The sequence below is a fragment of the Eurypyga helias genome, unplaced genomic scaffold (genome assembly GCF_000690775.1).
Source record: "Eurypyga helias isolate BGI_N326 unplaced genomic scaffold, ASM69077v1 scaffold41878, whole genome shotgun sequence".
Classification (NCBI taxonomy): Eukaryota; Metazoa; Chordata; class Aves; order Eurypygiformes; family Eurypygidae; genus Eurypyga; species Eurypyga helias.
The window spans coordinates 3,649-12,702 of record NW_010267048.1 but is presented as its reverse complement, the minus strand read 5'-3'; the positions used below and the strand labels follow the sequence as shown (position 1 = coordinate 12,702).

Sequence of the window (9,054 nt, the reverse complement as noted above, 5' to 3'; positions counted from 1 at the left end):
ACCCAGGTGCAGGACCTTGCACTTTTGTTCCACAGCACAGCACATAAAAATATAGGTGACTATTGAGATACTTCTGTGTTATTCCTGCTATTTTCAGGTGCTCATCCGACGCCTTTCTCAATGTTTTTTAAAGAAGACGCTTTATGTTGGGCCAAATCCCTGGGTGAGAGATGTATGAGGTGTTGGAGAAAGGCAGGACTGTTAGCAGAGCCGGTGTCTGAAGCTCACCAAAGGAAGAGCGATTTTTTGGGAGTCTGGGGAAGGGGAAGTGTGTGTATGGCCTGTGCAGTTAATTACGGGCAGCATAAACCAATCCAATTGGAGAACGCCGTACATCACTTGTTCTAAATGAGTTGTTTTAACAATTTCTGCAAAGAAATAATGCTGTGGAAAGTCAAAAGAGACTATTACACGCTACATTAAAACTGTTCCTAAAGAGCGCAGCAGCCCGTGGTGAGAATCCCACAACTCTGGTATTTTTAAGCGGAGCCCTTCAATTAAGCTGGAAACGCTCCGTTCACATCTTCATGGAAGTGAATCAGTGCAAAGCAGAAACCCACCAGAGAGACTCTAAAATTTGCCATTCCCTTTTTTTCCTAGGAGGACAGGACAGAAATCGCTTCGGCATCGACAGTTTACTGTGATGCCGCTGTACGTGTGATGTAAGCGATGCTAACGCAGCCTGCGATGCCAAGGGAATTATTGGGATGTTAAAATACAAAAGGGAGGAGGAGAGAAGAAATCACTCTCCGATCATTCTAAGGGAGACAACAGCATCAGGGGACTGGGAACATTAGGTCTGCATTTATATGCTTAATTCACGTCAGGTTTTGCCCTACATACCAGGAGTAAGAGCCCTCAGCTCGCCGTCTCTCTCTTTCAGGGATGTCCGGGAGGGAAACAGGCGTTTAATGTACATTCAGCACCACTCTGTCTTTTCGGTGAAAACATGTTAGATGAGGCAGAGAAGTGACTGTTTCTGTAATTCTGCTCTCAAATAGCTGTACTCTTTTCCCAAGGTGAAAGAATAATGGAGTTAAATTGTAGGTACACTGCCGAGAGAGGAGAGACCCGTCCTGCCACGGGGACTCTGCCACGCTCTGATTTGTACTGACCCCCCCGTCTCGTTGCCAGGTTTGCTCCATTTGCAGAAACCAGAAGGAGTTTTGTTTTCCTGCCCGCCACGCTCCCAGAGGGATGCAGCCCTTCCTTACCGTACCTACCGTAACTGTGCCGTCGTGGTGATGCCGTCGGCACGGGGCAGGCTGCTCCTCCGCCCGGGATGCTGCCAGTGTGTGCAGCTGCCTCCCTGTGTTTGGGGTCTGGGTTTTGACCCCCCAGTGCTTTGATGCCACCCTGGTCCTGTCGAGGGGACGCCGGCGGCTGGGATGGTGCCCCGGCACCGGGGATGTTGGGTGTTGCAGAAGGGCAAGGACCTGGTTTTGTTGTCGTAGTTCCTAAAAGAGGCTTCTCCTTTCTCCCACAAAAAGTAGATTTGGGACGCGGCTAGTGGCTGTCTCTTGGCACAGGTCACTTCCTTATGGAAGGAGAAAGAAATGAAAAAAAGAGAGAAAGAAATGAATCGAATCTGCTTTTGCAGCTTTTGCAGGTGTGGAGGAACTTCCCTGGCAGCAACATGTTCTCCTGTGATTGCAAAAGTCATTGGGGGATGTTTTGGGTGAAAACCTGTATAGAAGAGCAAAATAGAACGTCAGTGTGTAAATAATGACTTGATCTAGTGTGTGCTAAGCAGGCTAATGAACTCTGCAGAGGGAGGGAGGAGTGCACCAGGGCACTAAGAATAAAAGCCTCAGAAATGGACCAAACTCTGTGTTTTCCCAGGAAATCCAAACCAACACGATTCAAAAATAATATTGGCCATTTTCAGCAGCCACTGGGCAGCACGCTGCCTTGGGAAACGGCCTTTTCTCCTTCACCTCTGATTCTTATTGCTGCCTGTCTGCTGGGTTCCTATTTTTAGATTTTTAGCTTTTCAGAGGCGACAGAGGCTGGATTTCTTTGTCCTGCTGAGAACTGAAAATACTCTCAGCCTTAAGTCAATAAATGATAATTCTGAGATGCAAACTGCTAAATGAGGAATAAATAATTTTCCTTTTTAGTACAATAAATAGTGTTGAGAATAGCATTTTTTGTGTCTCTCTGGGCACCTCAGGCAGGTGTTTTTCTCAGGCTGCACTATACAGAGACTGCACCCATAACTCTGGACTTCTTCCTTAATCCTGACCTTCTTCCTCTCTCCATGAGATTTACCCAGGACAATTCGCTGTATTGGAAGGTCTGAAATAACAGGGAGTGGGAAGGATGGCATCGGGAGAAAAGCTGTAATAACTGTCCCAGCCCGAGTATCAATCTCCAGTAAAAGACTGAACTTTGGTAGCAATGTAAAAGCCAGTACGATTTTTAAATGAGCAGTTTTTATTATATCCATAAATCGCCTCTTGTCTCCGGCTTTTTTTACCTTACGCCACAAGTAGGTGAACGCAGTTTGGAGACGTTTCTGGGTTGCGTGCAGAGAGAGGTGGCTCTTCCCTCATTATCATGCTCTTGTCGGCAGTGCTGCAGGCAGATGAGCTCCTGGCTTCCAGCCTTCGGGTGGACACCTGGTCCCTGCACCGGGCTTCCGGCTCTGACCTTCAGACGAGTCGCTGGCTCTCGGGCATCAGCGGCTGCGTTCGGCAGACACCACCGTTCGCTTCGTTGGATAAATCAGAGTGGATCCCTTGGGGGGGAAAAAAGGGTTTCTAAGTGATCTGGCTCCTAAATACACTAATGAGGAATTGCCCTGTGTTGTGCTCGCTACCAAAAAGCCAGAGGAATAACCGGGGTCTGGTGTGCTCATTAGTCAGCGCAGCGATGCTTTATGAAGCCAGAGGAGAGGGATGCCCGCGCTGACGAGCTGCCGGGACCGCGGTCTCCAGGAGGGATTTGCCTTTGAACCCTGCTTGGTTCTGCTCAGTCTGAGCCTTTTAAAAATATTTCTTTAATCATCGCTAATGCTTGTGTACCCTGGCCTGGAAAAGTAAATAGATGGGTTGCTGTAAAGAGAAATGTCTGGGAAACTGGAAATGAAATCTGAGATCTGAGTACCTTCGAGTTAATTAGAAGTTTGCTGGGGGCGAGGATTAATGGTTTTGTTGGGTTTTTTTGATTTCCCTGTGCCTTTCTTCAGTCGTTTCCACTCATTTGTACCTTCCAGCTGCTGTTTTGACTCAAATAGTCTGTTGCCTTGGCCCAAAGGTGGTTTTCCTCTTGGTGCAGCCCCGAGCTTGCCCTCACCGAAGCGGCCAGCCGGTGCTGAGGGCAGCGCACCGTTAACGACTCTGGTTTTGTTTCGCAGGGCTGAAGCGCAGCTACACGTGCAACATCTGCAACGTCACCCTGAACTCGATAGAGCAATACCACGCGCACCTGAAGGGCTCCAAGCATCAGACCAAGTGGGTATCTTCGTGCTCTTCCCCGTAGCCTCCGGTCCATCTGCGTGCCTGGATGAGCGCGTATATAATGCTTTACAGTCAGATAACCCTGTCATCTGGGGAGCTCTGGGTGTTCTGCAGACACCGATACCGGAGGCACCTCCAGTTTGAGAAACGCAGGGCTGAGCCCCGAGGGGCTTCCCGCAGTCTCACCAGTGCGGAGGGGGCTGTTTGTTCTTCATTTCAAGCCCCAGGGAGATCCTGCTGTCAGCTCACTGCGCTTCCCACGCAGCCGACTGCATTTCGCTGCTGGAGGTTTGGCCTGGTTTCGTAGAATCATGAGCTGGTTTGGGTTGAAGGGACCTTTAAAGGTCATCTAGTCCAACCCCCTGCCATGGGCAGGGACATCAGCTGGATCAGGTTGCTCAGAGCCTCATCCAACCTGACCCTGAATGTTTCCAGGGATGGGGCATCTCTCATCTCTCAGGGCAACCTCTGCCAGCGTTTCACACCCTGGTTTCCTGTGTTTTGCCTGTGGACTCTGGGATAGTCCTGCAGGCTGGGGCAGGGAGGTCGGGAGCCTGCAGGCATCACCAGAGAGTTGAAGTGTGTTAAGGGGATGTCCTGCTTTCCTGAACACCTTCCTTCTCCCCTGCAGACCCCTCCTCTCACCCCCTTCTCAGGAAACACCCACACAAGGCTGCCATTCTGCACGTCCTCTGGGACACCCCTCATCCTCAGCTTGCCCTTCCTAGGGTATCGGCTTTTGAGCAGGGGCACTCCTTCCCTCTCACAACAGCTCCACGGGTGTTCACAGCACAGATACCCTACAGCTTTGCACATCTCTTCTCTGTGGCCTCAGCCTGGTTATAGTTTTGCTCTCCCTCCCCACTGAAACATATTAGAGGATGTTGGGTAACCCAAATATCCGCCCATCCTCTCCTCGAACCAAGCAGTGCTTGCTGCTTTGGGATGGATGAAGAAGAAGTAGGCAGCAGTGACTCAAGATGTTAACGATGCCTGGTCCTGAGGCCACAAGCATTTGTGCATAATCATACAGTTTGCAGCTTCTTTCATGTGTTAAACCTCAGAAGAGACATTGGGAGTGTAATGGGATTAGGTGTTTCCAAGTGAAAATGTTTATGCTGTGATTTAGAGCAATTATGTATTACCCAACTTTGAGACTTGGAGGGAGTCTGTTCTGTCAATTAGTACAAATTATTAAAATGAAGTGATAAAGATACATGGTACCAGAGAGTAGATTAATGAACTAATCTCTCTTAATACACTTACATGTGAGCTTTGGGAACCGTTTCAGGCTGAAGCACTCAGGACTGCCCAGATTAGAAGAGGGATATAAAAGGTGTCATTAGTTACTGAAATACTTCAGGTAGCTTTACGGGCAGCCTGAAAGATGAGGCAGGATGATCAGAACCAGCAATAAGTCCTAATGACTAATTTTGCTTAAGCTACCAAAGGATAAATGCAGACCTTCCCCGGCTGATGTTAGACCTTCAAAGATGCCTGGTATTATTCACGTTAGCTCTATCCTATTTATTCACAGAGCATTTGAATGTCTTCCAAATGCTACCCTTCCCGGGCCTGAGCGTGTAGTCACAGTCAGGGTCTCAATTAGTGGAAGGAACTGATGGCATCAGACTTTCTAATGAGGTGGTGGTCGCGCTCCCCCTCTTCGCAAAGGATGGGTGAGCTGGAAGGAGAGGCAGTTGTTGAGTGGCTGTAGGGGTCCAGCACTCCCCCCAGGCTAGATGGTTTGTGGAGAAGAGGGCTGGGGTCAGGCAAGCGAGACGTGGTTCGGGCTGTGCCACGCGATGTCTGGGACCTTCAGCAAGTCCTTTACTGCCTTCATCTCCATTTCTCTCTTCTTACATCTCGCTGATGGAGCATCCTTGCTCCACCGGCGTGCAGGACAGTGCTGGCACTGGGGTCGGTGTCTGTGCCCAGTGCAACAGACTCCTGCTGCTGGAAAACAGAGCTGACAGCTCTTCCCCTCAGAAACCTGAAATAAGAGCAGCTGGGATGTGCTGCCCGGGCACAGAGCTGTAATTTATCCTTCCCCTGCCAGTCCTTCTGAGTTTGTATTATTATTGCTGTTGCTGCTGCTGGAATTATTGCAAAGGATAAAGGAGTTCATTTCAAATCAGAGCAGCCTCATGGATGGGAAATAGGATGTGCAGAAGAGATGCGCTACTTCTTCTCAGTGTCGGGAGGGTGCCTCACATCCCCTGTTTCATACCCACACCTTCTGCTGTTGGTTTTCAATCATCTGCAATTAGCAGAATGTCATCTCCGCACTTACTTTCTGCAGAAAGATAATTCCTTCTGCATCTGCTGCTTTCCCAAATGTTTTCTTCTGATTTACTCTGACAAAAATTGCACCAAGGATCGTTCTGCTTCATCTCTTTTCCTGTAGCTGGAGTAGGAGCCTAATGGAGTGTGTTCACTGCAGAGCTTGGGATTTGTGGGATTAAACCACGCAGGATTGAAGGGAATATCTGGGTAGGAGTTGAGACAATAATTCACATTTCTTTATTGTTGCCCATCGGGGGGAAGACCCTCAACGCCACGACTGTGCGTGCATGGCAGGAGGTGTCTCTTCCAGGGCAGAAATATTGGGAAGCCAGGGGGGTGGTGACAAAGCACCAGGGTACAGACAAATACTGCCCTGAGCACACGGGGCGGTCGGGAAGGAAGCAGCACACGGTGCGGGGAGGGCTGAGTTTGGTATGTGGATGCTCCCGGTCTCCCAGCCTGTCTCCCTGGTACACCAGCAAGCCAAACAGGATTGCAGTATTTTAGTGTTGAGGCTTGGTGGCACTTGCAGTCATTCCCAGAGCTTTCTGGAGCTCTGAAAGCACGTGAGTTATTGATAGGAAGGCCCATTTCTCTTTCATCTTGGTGAGGATCAAGCCAGCCTGTGCAGGGAACACCAGTGGCAAAGGGGTCTGCAGGACTCCCACTTTTTTTTTTGGTAAGGTCCTTCCTCTTTTGCAAATTAATATTCTTACCAGTCTTTCTAAATTTAGTTTCTTATCATTTATTCATAATGACTTAAATCTGGTCCCAAGAGATTTTTCATGGGCATTCAGTACAAGAGGAAACAAAGTAATAAGTTCAAAAGAAAGGCTGTTACAAATGTAATAATGAAATGGCAATTAGAGACATGCGTCTGACCAATTTCTATGGGAAATTGCTCTGATTATTCTATTTCCTCCATCCATTGTTCATTCTTACACAATTTTCTGTGAGGCTAAGCATCCAAGCGCAGCACAGATCTCTCCAGCGCCTATAGGAAAGTGCCGAAGCACAGGAGACAATAGATTGGCAGCTTGGGTTTGTGCATAACAAAAGCTCTTCCCACCCTGTAATTAGTATGTAACCAGATTTTACTCTCCTTGTTTAAAGCTGGTTTTGCAGCTTCCTTGTCCTCTGTATGGGAGTTGTCCATATCTTCTGTCCTGAATCAGTTATCCCCCCATAGTCTATGGGGTCTGTAACAGCCATGAGCACTACTGAATGTGGCTGGACACAGAGATGCAGTCCCAAAATTAGTCTGGGGAGTCTCCTGACGGTAGTTCTGCTATTTGCCATGTAAACAGAGATGACCTTGTACATGGGGTTTGTACCGAGCCGGCTGCATGGGTTGGGTGCCTGTGGTAGTGGCAGGTGGCAAAAGGATCCAGGAAGGTAAAGCGGTTCATAAAGCTCGTGTTCCCGACTACACAAATCATCTGTAGTGCAACGATGAAGAAATCTTCATTTCTAGTGCTGAAAATGAATGCACTGTGAAGTTAGCCTGCATTGTGTCTTGGCTGTTGTACGAGGGACTGAAGGTACCCGTGCCCTCGGCTCAACCCCGTTTCCAAGGCAAAGGCGTGTGCAGGGCAGCGGAAACACAACAGATTTTGACAGGGCTGCATCTGTGTTTCTGTAGGTTTCTCCAAGCCATAACCTCTTCTATACAAAGAAAGTTAATTTTGAAATCCAGACCTGGTACTTCTGCCGAGGTTCCACTGCTGCTTTGTCCCAGAGCAAGGCTGGGCCATCGCAGCCCCTTGGCTCTCGAGCGCTCTGTGTTGGGGTGCTGGGTGAGAAGCCAGCCCTCCTGCATGCCTTGGTGAGTGTTTTGCCCCTGGTTTTTGCTGTTCTCATTATTGCTGGTTAGTGTCAAGACTGTCCTTTTCCTTATAACTCAGCGTGAAGTCAGTGGATTGCAGTTGCCAAGGCAACAAAACATTTTATGTAGCTGTCATACTTCACATAATTAAAAAAAAAGGGGGGAGCAGTTTGTAAAGGAAAGGGATTTTGCTCTGGGATAGGTTAGCAGGGAAGGTAATTGCAGGCTGGAAGCTGGTAGCACCCAAAAAATACGGGGCAGATGAATCGTCTGAAAAGCTGTTTTAGGAGAGAAGAACTTTTATAAGGAATGAGTCAAGTTGTGGGTATTTATTATAGTTCTCAAGAGCTCTCCAGAGAGTAACACACAACTGAGCCACTGCTGGAGTTGCTTTAAATAGCCCAGCACAGAGCAGCCCTTGAACTGCTGTTTAGCAGGTCACGTTATTTGGGCCTCCATCACTTCTTGGTGGGCGCCGATGGGGCTGGGGCTGCATTAGCAACGCAGGAATTCAAGGCTACCTACCCCTGCAGCTGACCTGTTGTGCCTTTGGGGGTGTTTGGCGAGGAGAGCTTAGCTTTTTACAGGAATTTTGGGGGCTTGCCTGAATGCTTCTGGCTGAATTTGACCAAATGATGGGGAAAATGGGGGGTTGTGGGGAGAAGCTGCAAGTGTCTTGGCTGGTATTTTGGTGTTGAACGATGCAGGAGGAGGTTGCGAATACCAAGCTAGTCCTTATCCGTCTGGCCAAGGAATATGCAAAGCAAGACAATGTCTACCAGCTCCCATTTTTTCTTCAGGGTGCAGGTAGTTTAAGCTGTGAAAATAAAGGAAAAATGCATCCTTTTCCTGTCATAAAGTCGGGATTTGTGGTGAGAGTCAGATACAGGAGAATATTTCTTGTAAAGACCGCAATCTGGCATCCAGTCTGTTTACGTCAGGGGTCAGGCAGTTCATCGTAGCTGTGATGGGACCATGTATCCACAGCAGCTCAGGGGCTGGTTTGGGTGTTGTAGGAAAGCGAGAGCTGCGGCGCAGGGCGAAGCACGCGCAGAAGCAGGTTTGGAAATGTGGCTGGACTCTGGAACATCTGCAGCGGGGAGGAGCACTAAACCTTTAATTAGGGATTTATGAACTGTGTAGAGATGATTGAGTCATTGTTTGACTTGCTTTCCAGAAATAGATGTGGGTTTTTTTAATCTCCCCTTCTCCTTTCCTCCTCCCCATGATGAGCACAGAGTGGCAGGCAGGGTGCAAGGCGGGCAGCCGTGCCAGTGGGGACCCGGTCAGTACCAGCAGTGCCGGTTCTGTGGTGGGGAGCTGTGGGAAGGAGGGCACGAGATCTCCAAAACACTGGGAGAGAATCGCATGCCAGTCCTGCTCCTTAGTGCTTCCCAAGGGCTGAAAGGAACAAAACTTCCTACTACTGGTGGGTGAAAAGCTGGCCATGAGCCGGCAGTGTGCACTGGCAGCCCAGAAAGC

At 48.9% G+C, this 9,054-nt stretch overlaps 1 long non-coding RNA gene across 1 annotated transcript in view; it reads left to right on the top strand.

Annotated features, from left to right (window-relative positions):
- Window positions 1-3,343: 3,343 nt before the first annotated feature.
- The window catches only part of LOC104513816, a 9,117-nt gene continuing 3,406 nt past the window's right edge, over window positions 3,344-9,054 (top strand). Inside the window, exon 1 of the long non-coding RNA XR_727930.1 lies at window positions 3,344-3,455. This is a non-coding gene — a long non-coding RNA (uncharacterized LOC104513816). The remainder of the gene's footprint in view (window positions 3,456-9,054) is intronic.